The sequence below is a fragment of the Bombina bombina genome, chromosome 5 (assembly GCF_027579735.1).
Source record: "Bombina bombina isolate aBomBom1 chromosome 5, aBomBom1.pri, whole genome shotgun sequence".
Taxonomy (NCBI): domain Eukaryota; kingdom Metazoa; phylum Chordata; class Amphibia; order Anura; family Bombinatoridae; genus Bombina; species Bombina bombina.
Genome location: NC_069503.1, coordinates 781504779 through 781526047, shown reverse-complemented (window position 1 = coordinate 781526047; position 21269 = coordinate 781504779).

Genomic DNA, 21269 nt, shown 5'->3' with positions numbered 1-21269 from the left:
AATTTACTACTCTTATCAATTATTCTTCATTCTCTTGCTATCTTTATTGAAACAAAGAAATGCCTCTATTTTTTTTTTATTAAAAAAAAATTATGGACATCATTTCTTTATTGTTGGATGAATGTATCCATCAATCAGCAGGGACAACCAAAGTTGATAACCAAAAATGGCCTGCCCTATAAACTTACATTCTTGCATTTAAAATATAGCTCGAGAATTCAAACATTTAAAGAATAAGAGTAAATTAATAATTATTTTTAATGTCATGCTCTATCTGAATCAGTAACTAAAATATTTAGGTTTACTGTCCCTTTAATTTGATATCACTACATATACCAATCACCACTATTTGGATCCAAATATTTATGTCCAAATGTTCATACATTATCTCTTGTATAACCCAGTGGGAATGTAATTTATTCTGGTTGCTATGTTTACACAGCTTGTCCTCAACGCCAAAATGTTTAAGGATAGGTGTGCCTACCACAGTATAACTAAAATCTTAAAATTGCTAATGTAAGTACAATGTAAATCCTTTAACAAGATTTTAGACACTCAAGCTGTAAAAGTGGATCATCAAAAACCAATTAAAGGGGACAACATTTTGGATTAAAATGTCCATTTAATGGTTTAGGTCTGTCTGAATAACATATTTCATGTGTAAATAATCAATGTCAACAAATTAATTTAAAGAATTATTTGTCTTTATGATGACAATGTATCTTTGCTTTTTATTTTGTCTGTTGTGTAATTATCATTAATATTTTATTTATTCTTTATTTTAGGCTGTGACTCAACATGGCTCACGCTCGAAGGTCTAGCACGCATAGAGCAGGCCGTGTTGAGGAACGCAGCTGTCCTGAGAGGAATGGCTGACACCATGCAGGCCCAGCTACAGGTTCAGCATATGACTCTACGTCAGATGAGGCGGTGGAACTCAATGCTTGAATCTGTAGCTGGACATGCACAGGACGATGACCAGTAAGTGGAGGATCTGGAGATGCTCCAAGGGCGCAAATAAGAATCCTCCGTCCACATGTTGATGTTTTTGTTATGGTTGCCATTTGGCCTTTTTTTCTGAATATTGTTGTGCCTGTTGCACTCTTTTACCTTGACATATGTCTCCAATGGGGCTATGCTGGCCCTTGGCAACTCTCTTCATGGACTGTGATGCACTCTGTTACCTTGTCATATGGCTCAAATGGGGCTATGCTGGCCCTTGGCAACTCTCTTCATGGACTGTGATGCACTCTGTTACCTTGTCATATGGCTCCAATGGGGCTATGCTGGCCCTTGGCAACTCTCTTCATGGACTGTGATGCCCTCTGTTACTATAAGGAAGGACTCCTGTTAAGGAACGCAACGGCTGTACCTTTAATTAAGTTTGTATCACTGAATAAATGTGAAAACCCTTTTACTGAAAATAAAGGGTCCAATACTTATTAAGTGAGTTAGTCAAGAACTCTGTATATTACTTCATATACAGAAAGAAATTTATTCTCTATTTCAGAGATAAATTCCAAATATCAACCAATTCAGAAATAGGACTATTATGAGTTTGAGGAATTGAGTAACAGTTAAGTATTCAGAGATTTTCCAGAATCCTCTTAATAACCACTTTTGCAATCACTAGTAAGTCTCAAGCCCTATTAAATCATTATTAAGTGAGTACCCGTCTTTAGAAATAGAGTATAACAGTTCAATGTAACATAGTAACTTGATACCTTGATAGTAGCAGGATTCAGACTCAGGATGTTGACAGACAAGCAGCAGAGTTGCGTCTTAGAAAGTATGCAGTACAGATCTCCTTCTGAATCACTATGCGTGAGAGTCGCGGCTCTGTAGGAGAGAGATGAGAGAGTGAAATCTTTACCGCGGTCCAGTGCCGTGTAACGTCACAGATGGGTGGAGACAGTAGCAACCGTTAATCTGTATTCCGGTCCTGGTATGTATCTTGTTACGGAGTTCCTTCGAGGGTAAGAACTCAGTAGATAGATGAGTTGCGAAGGTTAAGCAATTGGAATCTGAATAGCAAATAAAGTGAGAATTTGATTAAAGGAGAGTTTTATGTAGCGATCTTCAGTAAAGCTGCGGGAGTGTTCTCACACAGGATCCTGTGAATAGGAAGCAGGAAAAGCTTGAGTAGACTTGTTCTTTTGCTTTAGTTTTAGGTTTAAACACCTAGAGGCTTTAGAATTCCTTTCTGATCTTTACACCACAAGTAATAGGGATAAATGGAAACAATTACAAAGCGATGGCTGTTGTAGGAGGTGGATCTTTAAAGGCAGAGGCACCAATCAGAATGTAGATAGATTTAAAGCAATAGCGTGAACCTCCTAAGTTAAAGCAACAGCGTGATTCTCCTGACATGATCCCCCCCTCAATGGAGCTGTCCCACAGCTCCAGGTCTAGGACGATCAGGATATCTGCGATGGAATGAGGAAAGTAATCGTGGTGCATGCAGGTTGGAGACAGGTTCCCAGGTATCATCCTCAGGTGGATAGTTCTTCCAACGGACTAGATATTGCAGTTGACCCCTATAGAATCTGGAATCGAGGATGGAATGCACTTCGAACTCCTCTGGATCCAAGGTCTGTGGTATCGGAGGTAGAATGGAACCATCAAGTCTAGTGTTGGTATAAGGTTTGAGGAGAGAGACATGGAATGTCGGTTGGACTTTGATGCTGTTAGGTAGTTGGAGTGTTACAGCATTATCATTCACTATCCGTGTAATAGGAAAAGGTCCTAGGAAAAGGGTTGCCAGTTTTTTGCTAGGAATCTGTAATTTTAAATTTTTGGTGGATAACCATACCTTGTCCCCAACCTTGTAAGATGGTGGAACTCTTCTGCGGAGGTCGTAGTATGACTTTTGGTCTGTTTGTGCTTTCAGAATGTTGTTATGGACAAAACTGAAATTGTCTAAAAGAGAATTTTGAAGTTCATCCACGAGAGGAGAATTGGTTATTTCCTTTGAGCTTATATTGAGTAATGGATGATACCCATAGTTAGTGTAGAAAGGCGTAAGTTTTGTGGAGGAATTCTGAGAGTTATTGTAAGCGAACTCAGCCATTGCTATGAATTTCATCCAATCGTTTTGGTGATATGAGCAGAAACATCTTAGATATTGTTCCAACCATTGGTTTAGACGTTCAGCTTGTCCGTTGGTTTGGGGATGGAATGCTGTTGTGTACCTATGGTCAATACCTGTCATTGTACATAGGTTAGTCCAAAACCGTGAGGTGAATTGGGACCCCCTGTCAGTTGTTAGTATAGGTGGTATTCCATGGAGTTTGACAATATTAGTGAGGAAGAGATGAGCGGTTTCTGAGGAGGTTGGAATCTTATGATATGGTATGAAGTGTGCCATCTTTGAGAAAATATCTATAACAACGAAAATGGTATTTTGATTGTCGGAAGTGGGTAAATCCACTATAAAGTCCATTGATAAGTGGTACCAAGGTCTAGTAGGAGTAGGTAGAGGCATAAGTAATCCATAGGGTGGTTTTTTTCAGATTTTGAGGTGGTACAGACTGGACATGAACGAATGTATTCCTGTATGGTATCCCTCATGTAAGGCCACCAGAAGTTTCTTTGAATAAGATCAGTAGTACGTAATATTCCAGGATGACCAGCTAAAGGAGTGTCATGGAAAGTCTCTAGAATCTTTATCCTCATTGCCTTGGGGACATAAAGTTTCTCTCCATAATAGTAATTCTCATCTTTTTTCATCAGAGATTGATGAGGGGGTACACCTTCTTGAGCAGTATAATCTCTTAGGTCTTCTAGGAAGTGTTCAGAGACACCTATGAAATGTTCAGTTGGAATGATGGGAAAGTTGTTATTGATTTCTGTAGGTTTATCAGGTAGGCGTGATAGGGCATCAGCTTTACCGTTTTTATTGGCTGGTCTGTATACAATATTGAAATTAAAACGGGAGAAATTCAAACTCCAACGGACTTGTCTTGAGGAAAGAGTCTTATTACACTGTAAGTATTGGAGATTTTTGTGGTCCGTGTAGACTGTGATAGGATATTTGGTGCCTTCTAGGTGATGTCTCCAGTGTTCAAATGAATGTTTTATGGCTAACAGTTCTTTTTCACCAATGGGGTAATTCCTTTCTGCTGGTGTCAACATCTTTGAGAGGAAGGAGATAGGATGGAGAGGACTGTTTAAAGATTTTTGTTGGGAGAGGACGGCTCCCAAAGCAAAATCCGAAGAATCCACTTCTAAGATGTATGGTAGATTCGGATCCGGATATTTCAATATGGGTGCAGAAGTGAATCTGGTTTTTAAGATTACAAAAGCGTTTGTAGCGTCGTTATCCCAGTGGAAAGGAGTGGAAGAACTGGTTAAGCGTGTAAGAGGCCTTGCAATCTTAGAATACTCTTTTATGAACTTTCTATAATAGTTGGAGAATCCTAAGAACTTCTGCAGATCTTTTTTGTTTTTGGGAATAGGCCAGTCTTCTACAGCTTCTACTTTCTCTCTCTGCATCTCTATTCCATGGGGTGATATGTTATAACCCAAGAATGAAACCTTTGTACTATGGAATAGGCATTTCTTCAATTTAGCATATAATTTGTTTTCTCTTAACCTTTGAAGAATCAGTTTAACATATTCAATGTGTTCTGCCATGGTCTTTGAGTATATGAGTATGTCATCTAGGTAAACTACAAGGCACACGTCCAGTAGATCATGAAACACATCATTGATAAAGTGTTGGAAAGTGGCGGGTGCATTGCACAATCCAAATGGCATAACCAAATATTCATAGAGCCCATATCTGATTCTGAATGCGGTTAGCCATTCGTGTCCCTCTTTTATACGCACAAGATTGTATGCTCCCCTTAAATCAAGCTTAGAGTAGATGGTGGCTTGAGAGAGACGTTCGATTAATTCCGGTTTCAATGGGAGAGGATATCTGTTTTTAATAGTTCTTTTATTGAGTTCCCGGTAATCAATAATTGGTCTGTTTGTTGAATCTTTGTTTCGAAAGAAAAACATGCCTGCACCTGCAGGGGAGGTAGAATGTCTTATAAACCCCTTCCTTAAATTGTCATTGAGATATTCTTTCAGATAATCCAACTCCGGTTGGCTCATGGGATAAAGATGTCTGTAAGGAATGCTGGCTCCAGGTTGTAGCTCTATGGGACAATCATATGGTCATCTGGGAGGAAGGTTTTCTGCCTCAGTTTTGCTAAACACATCCTTAAAATCACTGTATTCCTTAGGTAGGGTCACTTCCTGGGATTCCGATTGAAGAATTATAGTATTGGATCTACAATGTGACCTACAGTATGGAGAGGGGAAGGTTAGTTTAAAAGGAGACCAGTTAATGAGAGGGTTGTCTAATTTAAGCCAGGTAACACCAAGTATAACAGGGAAATGGGGTGATGGTATCACATCGAATGACAACAATTCTGTGTGACCTGGAAAAGAGACAAGCATTGGTTCAGTATGGTGTGTGATAGGACCACTGGGTACTGACGACCCATCAATAACATGGACAGAGACTGGAATATTTTTGCAAATCATGGGTATTTTATTGGCTACAGCTACAGTATGGTCAATGAAGTTTCCATATGCGCCAGAATCTATGATGCCTTCAACCGTCAGATGGTTTTGGAGCCACTGTAGAGAGATAGATAACATGTTAAATGAGGATTGGTTGGTATTTTGTATAGATGTATTAAGGTGAGTAGACTTACTTCTTTTTGATTTTTGAAATGATGGACAGTCCTGGACAGTATGCTGTGGGTTAGCACAATACATGCATAAGCCTTTTACTCTCCGGCGCAGTCTCTCTTCTGGTGTTAGTGGTCCACGAAGTACACCAATTTCCATAGGTTCTGTAGTTTTAGTGGTGGTTGAGGTTTGAGGGGTAAGAAAGGGGCTTGAGGTTTTAGGACGGAAATCAGATGAATAGCGTTCAGCTCTGCGTTCACGAAGTCTACGATCTAATTGGACAGAAGATTTCATCAGGGCATCCAGGGTTTTGGGTAACTCAAAACGTGCCAATTCATCCTTAATGTTGTCGGCTAGTCCCAGGCGGAAATGATTCCTCAGAGAGACCTGATTCCATTGGGAGTCAGCGGCGTACATTTTGAACTCGGTGATATAGTCTTCGACAGGTCTCTTTCCTTGTTTCAGACTCCTCATAGCAGCTTCTGCAGTTATCTGAACATCAGAATCTTGATAAAGTTCATCCAATGAGGCAAAGAAATCCTCCAAAGATCCTAACAGGGGATCGTCATTCTCACACAAATTGTCTGCCCAGGTTCTGGGTTCTCCTCTAAGGAAAGAGATAGTACTTAAAACCTTTACTCTCTCTGTAGGGTATGTTCTGGGTCTGAGGTTGAATAATAATTGGCAGGAATTTTTAAATTGCCTGTAAAGCTTCCTATTTCCTGAGAATGTCTCTGGCAATGATACTTGAGGTTCTGGGGAAGTATCATGTTGTGATTTTATGGAAATGGAATCTCTAATAATGGTTCTCAATGATTGGTTCTCAATCTGAATGTCATGAACAGCTGTAGCAAGCTGATCAACGTTTTGTGACAGATTATAGACTATCTGTGGAAGGTCAGCTGGTTCCATATTTTGGCTTTGTAATTATATAAGGAAGGACTCCTGTTAAGGAACGCAACAGCTGTACCTTTAATTAAGTTTGTATCACTGAATAAATGTGAAAACCCTTTTACTGAAAAGAAAGGGTCCAATACTTATTAAGTGAGTTAGTCAAGAACTCTGTATATTACTTCATATACAGAAAGTAATTTATTCTCTATTTCAGAGATAAATTCCAAATATCAACCAATTCAGAAATAGGACTATTATGAGTTTGAGGAATTGAGTAACAGTTAAGTATTCAGAGATTTTCCAGAATCCTCTTAATAACCACTTTTGCAATCGCTAGTAAGTCTCAAGCCCTATTAAATCATTATTAAGTGAGTACCCGTCTTTAGAAATAGAGTATAACAGTTCAATGTAACATAGTAACTTGATACCTTGATAGTAGCAGGATTCAGACTCAGGATGTTGACAGACAAGCAGCAGAGTTGCGTCTTAGAAAGTATGCAGTACAGTTCTCCTTCTGAATCACTATGCGTGAGAGTCGCGGCTCTGTAGGAGAGAGATGAGAGAGTGAAATCCTTACCGCGGTCCGGTGGCGTGTGACGTCACAGATGGGTGGAGACAGTAGCAACCGTTAATCTGTATTCCGGTCCTGGTATGTATCTTGTTATGGAGTACCTTCGAGGGTAAGAACTCAGTAGATAGATGAGTTGCGAAGGTTAAGCAATTGGAATCTGAATAGCAAATAAAGTGAGAATTTGATTAAAGGAGAGTTTTATGTAGCGATCTTCAGTAAAGCTGCGGGAGTGTTTTCACACAGGATCCTGTGAATAGGAAACAGGAGAAGCTTAAGTAGACTTGTTCTTTTGCTTTAGTTTTAGGTTTAAACACCTAGAGGCTTTAGAATTCCTTTCTGATCTTTACACCACAGGTAATAGGGATAAATGGAAACAATTACAAAGCGATGGCTGTTGTAGGAGGTGGATCTTTAAAGGCAGAGGCACCAATCAGAATGTAGATAGATTTAAAGCAATAGCGTGAACCTCCTAAGTTAAAGCAACAGCGTGATTCTCCTGACAGTTACCTTGTCATATGGCTCAAATGGGGCTATGCTGGCCCTTGGCAACTCTCTTCATGGACTGTGATGCACTCTGTTACCTTGTCATATGGCTCAAATGGGGCTATGCTGGCCCTTGGCAACTCTCTTCATGGACTGTGATGCACTCTGTTACCTTGTCATATGGCTCAAATGGGGCTATGTTGGCCCTTGGCAACTCTCTTCATGGACTGTGATGCACTCTGTTACCTTGTCATATGGCTCCAATGGGGCTATGCTGACCCTTGGCAACTCTCTTCATGGACTGTGATGCACTCTGTTACCTTGTCATATGGCTCAAATGGGGCTATGCTGGCCCTTGGCAACTCTCTTCATGGACTGTGATGCACTATGTTACCTTGTCATATGGCTCAAATGGGGCTATGCTGGCCCTTGGCAACTCTCTTCATGGACTGTGATGCACTCTGTTACCTTGTCATATGGCTCCAATGGGGCTATGCTGGCCCTTGGCAACTCTCTTCATGGACTGTGATGCACTCTGTTACCTTGTCATATGGCTCCAATGGGGCTATACTGGCCCTTGGCAACTCTCTTCATGGACTGTGATGCACTCTGTTACCTTGTCATATGGCTCAAATGGGGCTATGCTGGCCCTTGGCAACTCTCTTCATGGACTGTGATGCACTCTGTTACCTTGTCATATGGCTGAAATGGGGCTATGCTGGCCCTTGGCAACTCTCTTCATGGACTGTGATGCACTCTGTTACCTTGTCATATGGCTCCAATGGGGCTATGCTGGCCCTTGGCAACTCTCTTCATGGACTGTGATGCACTCTGTTACCTTGTCATATGGCTCAAATGGGGCTATGCTGGCCCTTGGCAACTCTCTTCATGGACTGTGATGCACTCTGTTACCTTGTCATATGGCTCCAATGGGGCTATGCTGGCCCTTGGCAACTCTCTTCATGGACTGTGATGCACTCTGTTACCTTGTCATATGGCTCAAATGGGGCTATGCTGGCCCTTGGCAACTCTCTTCATGGACTGTGATGCACTCTGTTACCTTGTCATATGGCTCAAATGGGGCTATGCTGGCCCTTGGCAACTCTCTTCATGGACTGTGATGCACTCTGTTACCTTGTCATATGGCTCCAATGGGGCTATGCTGGCCCTTGGCAACTCTCTTCATGGACTGTGATGCACTCTGTTACCTTGTCATATGTCTCAAATGGGGCTATGCTGGCCCTTGGCAACTCTCTTCATGGACTGTGATGCACTCTGTTACCTTGTCATATGGCTCCAATGGGGCTATGCTGGCCCTTGGCAACTCTCTTCATTGACTGTGATGCACTCTGTTACCTTGTCATATGGCTCAAATGGGGCTATGCTGGCCCTTGGCAACTCTCTTCATGGACTGTGATGCACTCTGTTACCTTGTCATATGGCTCCAATTTTCCTGATCTTTACCAGATTATTAATAAACGTTGTTGCTGTTTTCTGACATACTAATAAAAGACATGTCATTGCACAAATCTTTGTCCTCCTTATTCATGTCATTGATTGAAATCTCTAGTTTATCTGGTTGATCCTTAAAGGGACCTACCAAAAATAATGGTGTTTCCTGAATCATATATGTAATACAATTGTAAATGACTTTAAGATTAACATCTCCAATGTAATTGTATTATTTGTCTTTATATATTTTTCTAAAAGCTTTATCATTGCATGATTATGATTAGCATAGTAATTATTTTATAAATGTATATATAGATTGTTATTTGTGTATATATATGTATATTTCAAATTTCACATCCATGTGTGTATTTATAAACTCTGCACCTTTAACAAATGATCTGAGGATTGATACAATGATATAATCCCTGTAAAGTGTTCATTTTATTGAATTAGTATTGTCTCTGTGTATCCTCTTTTTAAAAATAAAAATCATGTCCCTTTAAGTGATGGTGAGCACAATTGTTAATGAATGGATTTCCATTTCTAAAGCGTTTTTGTCCTTTTTACATGAACAAGGACATATAATCTTATTAATAAACAATCTTATTGTAATGTTGACAGCACATGTATTTCATTTTCAATTCTATCTTATTGTAAAAGTGTAACCAAATCAATCTCTGTGTGTAATGCGCATATTTTAGATGAAGAATATGTTTTGACAAATATTGTAGGCTGACCATATTTCAACTTGAATAAATGACACGTTTGATCAATACATGTGTCATTATTGTTATTCCAAAACAATCTAAACATATCTTAAAACATCAATGGCATATGTATTTCTCATGTGTATCTTTTAAATGTTAAAGATATACACCATAGCTATAGTTAAAGGGACAGTCAAGTCCGAAAAGATGATTCATGATTTCATGACATTCCTAGATAGCAATCTAGACACATACTAGTTACTAAAATATAAATACGTTTCTTATTGATATGCCAAGCTGTCAACTGAGTCCTTGTATTGGCTGCTGTTTTTCCTTGATCTCGGATGTGCCATGTTGCTTAAGACGTCACCTGCCAGGCTGTCCAATGATTCCTTGTATTGACTGACGTTTTTACACGATCAAGGATGCACCTTTTATTGGATGGCATTTTTACGCGATCAAGGATGCGCCTTTTTTTGCTTTGCGTTCTTACGTAATCAATAATGCGCCTTTTATTGGATTGCGTTCTTACGTGATTAAGGAAGCGCCATGTTAATTAAGACGTCACATGCAAAGGTAAAAAAACGTCTGATTGTATTACGTAGTCCCGCAATATTTGTATGTGCTCATTAAACACGTTTGTGAATGAGAAGACAAGTTTAAAAACATGTCGAATATGGATTGTTTGCATCATGTTACATTGTTGACCCATAGCTGATAAAGACCACCCCATTCTCTTTTGCTGGATGTCTGGTTGAATAAACGAACAAAAGCAAAATGTTTTCATGCATAAGATATTTCGAGGCAAGTGCAAATCTCTATAGTCCATGTTGTTTAATATGTTTGTCAACAATATGTTCCTTTTTATGAAAAATGACTGTTGCGTTTAATGTTAAAGATATCTAATTCATAAATATGCGCTATTGTGTTAGAATAAAGTAATCAATATGCATTTATCTTTATCATATGCTAAATATATGATGCCGACTTCTTCTAAATGTAATTTCGTCATATATTTTATTAAAGGTTCATTAGACACTCACATTAAAAACCAAAATATTTTATTTGGTCTCTAGTTATATAGTCCATTGTTTACCAAATACACGTCTCATTTTGCTTCTGTTCAAATAAAATTTAAGTACTTTTCAGACTCCTTGCCAAGCCTCAAAGTTTCATGTGAGTACCATCTCCAGCTTTCTCCAGTTTGTGTAAAGGGTCTTTTCATATGTTAATGATGGGGTATTGTCTTGTTTTACAGTTGTAATGGGGGTTCATCTATATTTTCAATAGAGATAACCCGAATTTATTAGAAAGTGTTTAAAGCTTTCTAATATTGATATCAGTATATGTTAATCTTGTTGTTTCTAGTAGTATCTATTGCAGTTCTGTTAAAAATATAGTATACTGTCCCTTTAATGCAAATGTTGATTTTTGTATCATGTATGTGTTCCACATTGGTTAATCTCCAAATATATTATTGTTAGCATATTTTTTTTCCCCCACTCCTAAAAGGACTTTAAACCATATTCATTGTGAAAACAAATGTCTTTCTTAAAAAAAAAAAAAACCCAATAATGTCTCTTTAAGAAAATAGACTTTATTTAACACGTCAATATAAATATTTTTTCTAAATTTATTGTTTGAACAAGTACATGTAGATATACGAACAATCTGCAAATATTATGTTAGCATATGTAATTTTGTTAAAGGGACAGTTTAGAAAACAAATAATGTTTTGCATTATTAAAAAAGTCAATTTTGTAATATTAATGATATCAAAGGTTTCTCACCAATTAATCATTTGTGTTTATTTTAAATTGCTAGCTAAACCTATGAGGTTCGTGTGCTCATTTCTTAGAGCTTGAAGAGTGCATGTAATCATTATGCAATTTGACCACTAGAGGGCATTTGGATAGCATTTGTATATGTAAATCCTTGAGCTCATACAGCATATTTACCATGTATTGATCATTGATGTCTAAAATGTTGTTATGTCAGAACAACAAATAAGTGGTCATTTTTCATAGGCATAGATACAAGGGTAAGCACATAAGTCACACGTATTTCTCCATGTTTTGTTGTTTCCAACTTTATAATGCGTAATACAGTGTTTTCTTTGTAATCAATAATTCTGACTGTCCCTTTAAGCTGTGTTATTGTCATTCAAACAGTAATATGCCATCATGGATTATTGTAATTTTAATTTTGTTTGCGATTCGGGAAACAGTTTGGACATCACATCACAGAAACCAATCAATATCATGAACAAGGATAGGTATGTGATGTGGTTTTCACACACTTATAACCCACACTCTGCAAACAATATGCCTCCATGGACCTGGTCCCATAGAAGTAGATTATATACAGAGTGTGGTCCACAAGTGTATGAAAACCACATCACATACCTATCCATTACACATTAAATAAAAAAAACATTAAACATGAAAACAAATACTTACTTCCTCTTCGTTCCCCTCTTCCCACGGGGCTGAGGCTCTTGGAGGGTCAACTGCCGACTCCGACGAGTTCTCATTGGAGATGTTGTGGGAAGAGTGGAAGGAAGAGTACTGGGACGACCAAGGTGAGAAGGAGGAGATGGGCCGGCAGGAGAAGATGGCCCGGCAGGAGAAGATGGCCCGGCAGGAGAAGATGGCCCGGAAGGAGAAGATGGCCCGGCAGGAGAAGATGGCCCGGCAGGAGAAGATGGCCCAGCAGGAGAAGATGGCCCGGCAGCAGGAGGCCCAGCAGCAGGAGGCAGACCAGCAGATGGCGGACCAGGAGGCAGACCAGCAGGAGGCAGACCAGTATGCGCCTCCCGGAAGAAATTAAACATCTCTTGTTGGAGATTAAAGGTTCTGTTTTGGCCTTCTTCTATTCGAGTAAGGATGTTTATTATTTGGTTTTAGCCTTCAATAATTTTGTTTTGTCCTTCAAGAATTCTAGTTCTGCCTTCTATATTTTGTATCCGGGAGTTACGCATCTGGTCAATGTAGTCTAGTAGAACCCGCACCTCCGCTATTTCCTCTTGTTGTGCACGGCGGGGTGCAGGTGCACGGCGGGGTGTCCGTGCACGGCGGGGTGCCCGTGCACGGCGGCCTGCTGGTCCTTGAGGGGCCTCTGGTTCCGCGGCCTCTGCTTCCGGGGGCCTCTTCGTCAAGGGGGGCCTCTTCGTCAAGGGGGGCCTCTTCCCTCCGAGGTGGAGATTCATCCCCACCACTCTCATCCCGGGGAAAAGGAGGAGCCTGTATTTGCTGTGCTGCCTCCTCTTCAGACTCTGTATATTTGAAAAAGAAAGAAATGTATATATTAGCATATTTCCAAATAAAGCTTTAAATTACTTAGCTTACGATACAATTACAAATGCATCCTCATTATCCACTTTGAAATCTAACAATCAATACGATTTCCGCATTTTCTAAACCGTGTTTGTGATATCTCTGGTCAATCTGAATGTTTTAGCGTTTGTTTTCAGTCTGTTTAAATGCACACCTAACCTATAGCCTAGACACTGATGTAACCGCAAAGTAATTGTGAATGCGTGTAAACCACGTTATAGCATTAATCTGATCCTTAAAGGGACATGAAACCCAATGTTTTATCTTTCATGATTTCGAAGCATACAATTATAATCAACTTTCTAATGTACTTTTCTTATCTAATTAGCTTAATTCTCTGGATATTCTTTGCTGAAAAGCATATCTAAATATGCTTAGAAGATGCTGATTGGTAGCTGAATATAGCTGCCTCCTGTGATTGGTTCACCGTGTGCATGGCTATTTCTTCATTAAAGTATATCTAAAGAATGAATCAAATTAGGTAATATAAGTAAATTTGAATGTTTTGTAAAATTGTATTCTCGACCTCAATCTTGAAAGTAAAGGTTTGCGTATAGTGTCCCTTGAAATACATTCGTATGTGAATTTATTCTTAAATGAGCTTACCGTCAGATGAGAATGGCAGGTTCCCGGTATCAATTCCTCCGATACAGACTATATCCACCTCGGAGATGCTGGGACGCAACATTTCCTCCCATCGGCAGTAATCGATTTCCAGTGCAGGGCCGCCACCGGTTCCTGCGGCATGTCGGGCCTCCCGGCTTAACTTTTTCTTAAGATCCATCTTGCAGTCCTGGTATCAATGTTTAATAGAGTCCATATCTCTGTTCCGGCCACCCACTGCATTGACTGCATTCCTTATCTCATGCCAGAGCTTCCTCTTCTCAGTCGGGGTGGTCTTCTGATGCTGCAGCCTCCTATACCTGGCCATATAGGCTTCTACGAGGGCCTCCTTCTCCTCCATCGAAAACCTCGCCTCCCTAGTTGCCTTGGCCTTTCCCTGTGACGATGCCCTCTGTTTCCCGGACTGTGAAACCCTACTCTGTCCGCCACTGGGCCCAGCCACTTGTTCATCTTGAACCAAGTGGTTGGGTCCACCCACCGCTTCCACCCCCGCTTCCTGCCCCCCTTCCTGCAATGTTCCTCTCCCCTCCCTCTCCTTCCCCCTCTACCTCTCCCCTGCCTCCCCTCCATCTCTTCCCTAAACTAAACCCCAACTAAGCAAACAAAAAGTGAGTGTGATCAAATGAAAGGGGGTCAAAATAAAGAACTAAAAAGACCAAAAAAAGTGCTGAAAGTGTGAAAGGGATATAAATAAAAGAGGGTAAGGAGTATTTAGATGAACAAAATGAAGAAGAAGACTAAAAGGAGGATATGTAAACTAAATGTAACTAGGGGATGGGTATGGGATGGGGTATGGGATAAGAGTAAATGGGATGAAAGGGAATGGGACTACAGTGAATGGGGTATGGAGTGTAGTATGAGAGGGTAAGGGGTATGGAGTGTATGTAGTGTTATTGATAAGTGTATGTATGTATTGAATGTGTTTGCGTGTAAATGTGTTAAGTGTACAGAAAAAGCACTCGCACAATCACCCAAACTAACTGTCGTTCACTAACTCACACTAGCACTAACTCTCTAACTCACACTAGCACTAACTCTCTAACTCACACTAGCACTAACTCTCTAACTCATACTACCACTAACTCTCTAACTCACACTAGCACTAACTCTCTAACTCACACTAGCACTAACTCTCTAACTCACACTAGCACTAACTCTCTAACTCACACTACCACTACCTCTCTAACTCACACTACCACTAACTCTCTAACTCACACTACCACTAACTCTCTAACTCACACTACCACTAACTCTCAATAACTCACACTACCACTAACTCACTCACGATAAAACTAACTGACTCACAATAATGCACAAAATCTCTAAGCTCCAATCTCCAAAAACCCACCAGCAACACAGTGAAAGAAGCCATGCTTGTGTGGTGCTTATATACCCTGTGTAAATGTTTAATGATGTACCGGTTTGCTTTGTAAATTGTGTTCAGGTGTGCTTTATTCTTACTGATTATTTGTGCAATGTGTATTAGGTGTGTGAATTTGCGCATGCTCATTTGGAGTTAGTATTTGTGGAATGTGTAGAATGCAATGATGTCATAGTGCTCGTTTTCTATAGCATTGACCAATAGTATTATGTTTAAATGTTAATTTGCGATGGTGTGGTATTAGTGAAGTGTTGTATATGTATGTTTGTCCTAATATATAGTGATATTGAATGTGATTATTTTGCTAGTGTATGTTTTTGTTTTATTTTCCTTGTTGTTATTTTGCGTATTTCCGCATCTTAAAGTATATGCGTATTCCCTGTATTTTATTTAAATAAAATTCCCCCCTTGTGAATGTGTAATGCTTATGTGCTTTGTTTAGTGATTGTTGTTGTGACATTTGCGGCGTGTTATTGTTGTGCATGATGTGGTATGCGTCATATGACCGAGCTGTGCGTATTTCTCGCAAGATCGAGTGTTAGATGAAAAAAGCATGTTTGTTTGCCTTTCCATTGATCTCTATGGGAGACTGTCTAACGCGGGCAGGATTCCGCCTGTGAAATACACGCGTTAGGAGTATCGTTAGAAGGTTTTGTTTGAACTCTAAATACCGGAGTCAAACAATGCCGTGCGTTAGACAAAAACCACGCGTAGCGTTAGCACCCCATCTACCGCCAAACTCCAAATCTAGCCGTATGATAGCTACAATATAATTATTATTTATATTGTAGCTATATTAGGGTTTATTTTAAAGGTAAATATTTAGTTTTAAATAGGATTAATTTAGTTAATAATAGTTACAATATTTAGATGTATTTAAATAATATTTAAGTTAGGGGGTGTTAGGGTTAGTGTTAGACTTAGATTTAGGAGCTAATAATTTTATGACAGTGACGGCGGTGTAGGGGGGGGGGCAGGATAGGGGTTAATAAATTTATTATAGATGGCGACGGTGTAGGGGGGGCAGATTAGGGGTTAATAAGTTTATTATAGGTTGCAGGGGGGTCTGGGAGCGGCGGTTTAGGGGTTAAACTATTTATTTAGTTGCGGCTGAGTCCGGGATCCACAGGATAGGGGTTAATAACTTTATTATAGAGGGCAGCGGTATAGGGGGGGCAGGATAGGGGTTACTAGGTATAATGTAGGTGGCGGCGGTGTCCGGGAGCGGCGGTTTAGGGGTTAATACATTTATAAGAGTTGCGGCGGGGTCTAGGAGCGGCAGTTTAGGGGTTAATAACTTTATTTAGTTGCGGGAGGCACCGGGGGCACCGGTATAGGGGGTAGAACAGTGTAGTTAGTGTGGGTGCTTAGTGACAGCTTGTCAATAAAGCTGTCAAAAAGCCGAAGAGCAGCGAGATCGGATGAGTGATAACTCTCACAATCCGCTGCTCATCGCCCCGTACTTGGTGCATGGCTTTTTGACAGATTGTTTGATAACTTAGGCGAAATTTTTCAGGTCCGCGGCGGCGATGGTAGGCGAGCTTAGGCGGGCGTATTGGGCCGGCGAAAGCAGGTAAAGTAGACGGCTTGATAACTAGGCCCCTTAGTGTATTCCTTTCTACTCACTACAAGCAACAACTAATGTATACAGAGTTATGCACATTCTCTATGATGGAGCTTCTACTATATAATATGAACTAGTCTAAAATAATTTGGACTGGAAGTATTTCCTCCTGTCTCCCCATATCCTTCATATAACATTATGGTTTTCTTTTGTTTTTATGTCTCCGTTTTGTACTTATTACACTCTGATTAAAAAAAAAAGCAAATGGCACTTGTTGGAGAGGTTGTAGAGTGCTGGGACACATGCTCCACATATGGTGGGATTGTCTTCTTTTGTGCCCCTTCTGGAACCAAATTGAAGCTGGGATACAGTCCCTCCCAGGCATTAACTAAACACTTACAACGGTCACTGCAATTCTTAACTTTGGTATCAGATACCCTTGCAAGGTTAGACACACAATATTTCATGTTAGTTTAAATAGCACCAAGTCCCTCATAGCCAGACATTGGAAGTCACAGCATAGTCTGTCCCTACAACATTGGATTGATTGGATGACAAAAATACTTTCCTTAGAAGAAAGCAGTTACTTCAGGGGTCAAAACTTCCTTTTTTTCATGATGTGAGATTCTACTCGAATCACCTCACGCATAATTTCAATCTGAGTAGTGCCCCTGGGGCAGGAAACCCCTGATAGGTTCATCTCCCTTGTGGAAACTCCACCCTGGCACACACAACTTCTGAAATCCCTCTTTTCTTTTTACTTTTCCCCTCCCTCTATTCTCCACTGGCTCTGAGTTTTGGCTCTTTTCAAAGTGTTTAAAGGTTAAACATAACCTATTCCTATCATGTTGCAAGTAGTTTAATGCTTTTGACTATCAAAGTCTTTCTTGTAATGTAAAGCGTTGAAATGGTAACTGTTTATTATTTCAGTAAAAAAAAAAGTTTTAAAAAAATCAATGGCATTTTTGTAGTAAAAAGGAAGCTTCTCATTATCTATTTTATAACATCTCATATTTATTTGGTATAGACAACTGCAACTTTCTTTTAGTCAATAAATAATGTATAGGTATCTATAACACTACCCTTTCATGTATTTTTTTAGCTTATTAAATAAACCCCTCAATAATTTCTTTTTTTTTGGGCCATGCCTTCACTACGTTATTTTCCTTTTTGACAGCGACCATGTCCCTAATCATTGTAAATTATACAGCTATGGCCTGGGAATGAAATGTTCATCAAAACTATAAAAAATTGACATTTTTTAGCCTTGCCAGTCTCACAATCCTTGGTTGCAGAGATATTTTAAAAGAAAGTGAGATTATTCTGATATGTGGCAATGTGCTTTCCATAGGAAACAATAGGGATCTCAGTTTCAGCAATAATCCACCCACATTTGTAAGTAGCGATGTCGCGAACCTAAAAATTTGGGTTCGAGAATGGTCGAACCGGGCGAACCGCCATTGACTTCAATAGGCAAGCAAATTTTAAAACCCACAGGGACTCTTTCTGGCCACAATAGTGATTGAAAAGTTGTTTCAAGGGTACTAACACCTGGACTGTGGCATGCCGGAGGGGGATCCATGGCAAAACTCCCACGGAAAATTACATAGTTGATGCAGAGTCTGGTTTTAATCCATAAAGGGCATAAATCACCTAACATTCCTAAATTGTTTGGAATAACGTGCTTTAAAACATCAGGTAAGATGTTGTATCGATCAGGTAGTGTAAGGGTTACGCCCGCTTCAAAGTGACAGACCAAACTCCCCGTTTAACGCACCGCAAACAACCGCAAACAGTCCATTTGCACAACCGCAAACTCCCCATTTGCACAAGCTGGATACCAAGCTAGCCATGTCCCGTTCCTTGTCCTCACTGATGTCATTGAAGGTCTCTTCCTCCACCCAGCCACGTACAACACCAAGGGTCCCGAAAAGTGACAACAAGCCCACTGGGACGCCTGCTGTGTTTGGTCTTCCACCTCCTCAAAGCCACCTTCCTCCTCTGACTCCTCTTCTTCAGACTCCTCTCTCTGCATTGCCTCTCTCTGCATTATTATAAGGTGTGTTAAAGTAGTACTATTCTTATCAGTTTAATCCCTGTTATGTCCCCTATCAGGGGACGTGTATATGGCATGGATTTTAGGAACCAGGAGATGGAAAAAGATGCTTGGTCGGTCCTTCTACTTCAAATTTGGGGCACTGCGCATGCAATCTAATGTGCCACCAGATAAGAGTGATGTGTTAAGTAGTACTACTCCTATCAGTTTAATCCCTGTTACGTGCCTTTTTTTTTTTTGTTTGGTTTTTGAAGCCACAGTGCAGCACCAGAGGCCAGAAAAATTTGGCATGTACACATGCCTGAAAAATTAGGTATTGGTGCAGCCGCTGCTGTAGCAGCTGCCAGAAAAAATGATGTTTGTTTCCCAGGCAGAAAGTGCCTAAAACATTGCGGCTTGAACCCTAGTTGGTGGCGGATAAGTCACTTAAGTCATCCGGCATTCAAAGATAAAATACAGCAGCGTGTGGACCATTTTTAGCCCAAGGCAGCTCATCTCATCAGGCCTTTTTTACTCGAATGTATCGTCCAATGTCAGTCTCTTCGGGATCCATCCCTCATTCATCTTAATAAAGGTGAGGTAATCTAGACTTTTTGACCTAGGCGACTTCTCTTCTCAGTGACAATACCTCCTGCAGCACTGAAGGTCCTTTCTGACAGGACACTTGAAGCGGGGCAGGCCAGAAGTTCTATAGCAAATTGGGATAGCTCAGGCCACAGGTCAAGCCTGCACACCTAGTAGTCAAGGGGTTCATCGCTCCTCAGAGTGTCGAGATCTGCAGTTAAGGCGAGGTAGTCTGCTACCTGTCAGTTGAGTCGTTCTCTGAGAGTGGACCCTGAAGGGCTGTGGCGATGCATAGGAGTTAAAAAGCTCCGCATGTCCTCCATCAACAACACGTCTGTAAAGCGTCCTGTCCTTGCCGGCGTGGTCGTGGGAGTCGGAGGATTAATTTCACCTCTTCCCCTGTTAGATTCCCATTGTGCTGTGACATCACCCTTATACGCTGTGTAAAGCATACTTTGTAATTTATTTTGGAACTGCTGCATCCTTTCCGACTTGCGACAGCATGAAAGACCCCATTTGCACAAGGTTGGATGCCAAGCTAGTCATGTCCCGTTCCTCGTCCTCACTGATCTCACTGAAGGTATCTTCTTCCCCCCAGCCATGTACAACACCACGGGTACCAGATAGGTGACAACGAGCACCCTGGGATGCCTGTTGTGGTTGGTCTTCCTCCTCCTCCTCCTCAAAGCCATTGACTCCTCTTCCTCACAATCCTATTCCAGCGTTGCCGCTGGTCCAGCAAGCAATGCTGAAAAGGCTGTTTCTGGTGGTGATGGTGAACACAACTCTTCCTCTTCATGCTCATCTACGGCCTGATCCAGCACTCTTCGCAGGGAACGCTGCAGGAAGAAAACAAATGGTATGATGTCGCTGATGGTGCCTTCGGTGCGACTGACTAGGTTTGTCACCTCCTCAAAAGAACGCATGAGCCTACAGGCATTGCGCAGAGGCTGTCCTAGCACCCCAGTCATACAAATACTCATTAACTGCTTTTTCTTGTTGGAGCAGGTGGTCGAACATTAGGAGTGTTGAATTCCAACGTGTCGGGCTGTCGCAAATCAAGCGCCTCACTGGCATGTTGTTTCGCCGCTGGATATCTGAAAAGTGTGTTATGGCCATGTAGGAACGCCTCAAATGGCCACACACCTTCCTGGCCTGCTTCAGGACATCCTGTAAGCCTGGGTACTTATGCACAAAGTGTTGTACGATCAGATAACACACATGTGCCATGCACGGCACATGTGTCAACTTGCCCAATTTAAATGCCGCCACCAAATTACTTCCGTTGTCAGAAACCACTTTGCCGATCTCCAGTTGGTGCGGAGTCAGCCACTGATCCAGCCACTGATCCACCTGTGTGTTCAGGGCAGACAGGAGTGCTGGTCCGGTGTGAATCTCTGCTTTCAGGCAAGTCAACCCCAAGACGGCGTGACACAGCCATATCCGGGATGTGGAATAGTACCTGGGGAGCTGGGGGGGTGCCGTTGATGTGGAGCGAGACGCAGAAGAGGACTCAGCCAAAGAGGTTATGGAAGAGGATGGAGTAGGAGGAATAGAGGAGGTGGCAGCAGGCCTGCCTGCAAGTCATGGCGGTGTCACCAACTCATCTGCAGAGCCATGCATTCCATGCTTGGCAGTCGTCAGGAGGTTTACCCAATGCGAAGTGTAGGTGATATACCTGCCCTGACCATGCTTTGCAGACCAGCTATCAGTGGTCAGATGGACCCTTGCCCCAACACTGTGTGCCAGACATGCCATTACTTCCTTTCGCACAATCGAGTACAGGTTGGGTATTGCCTTTTGTGCAAAGAAATTTCGGCCAGGTACCTTCCACTGCGGTGTCCCAATAGCTACAAATTTTTTGAACGCCTCAGACTCCACCAGCTTGCATGGTAAAAACTGGCGGGCTAAGAGTTCAGACAAGCCAGCTGTCAGACGCCGGGCAAGGGGGTG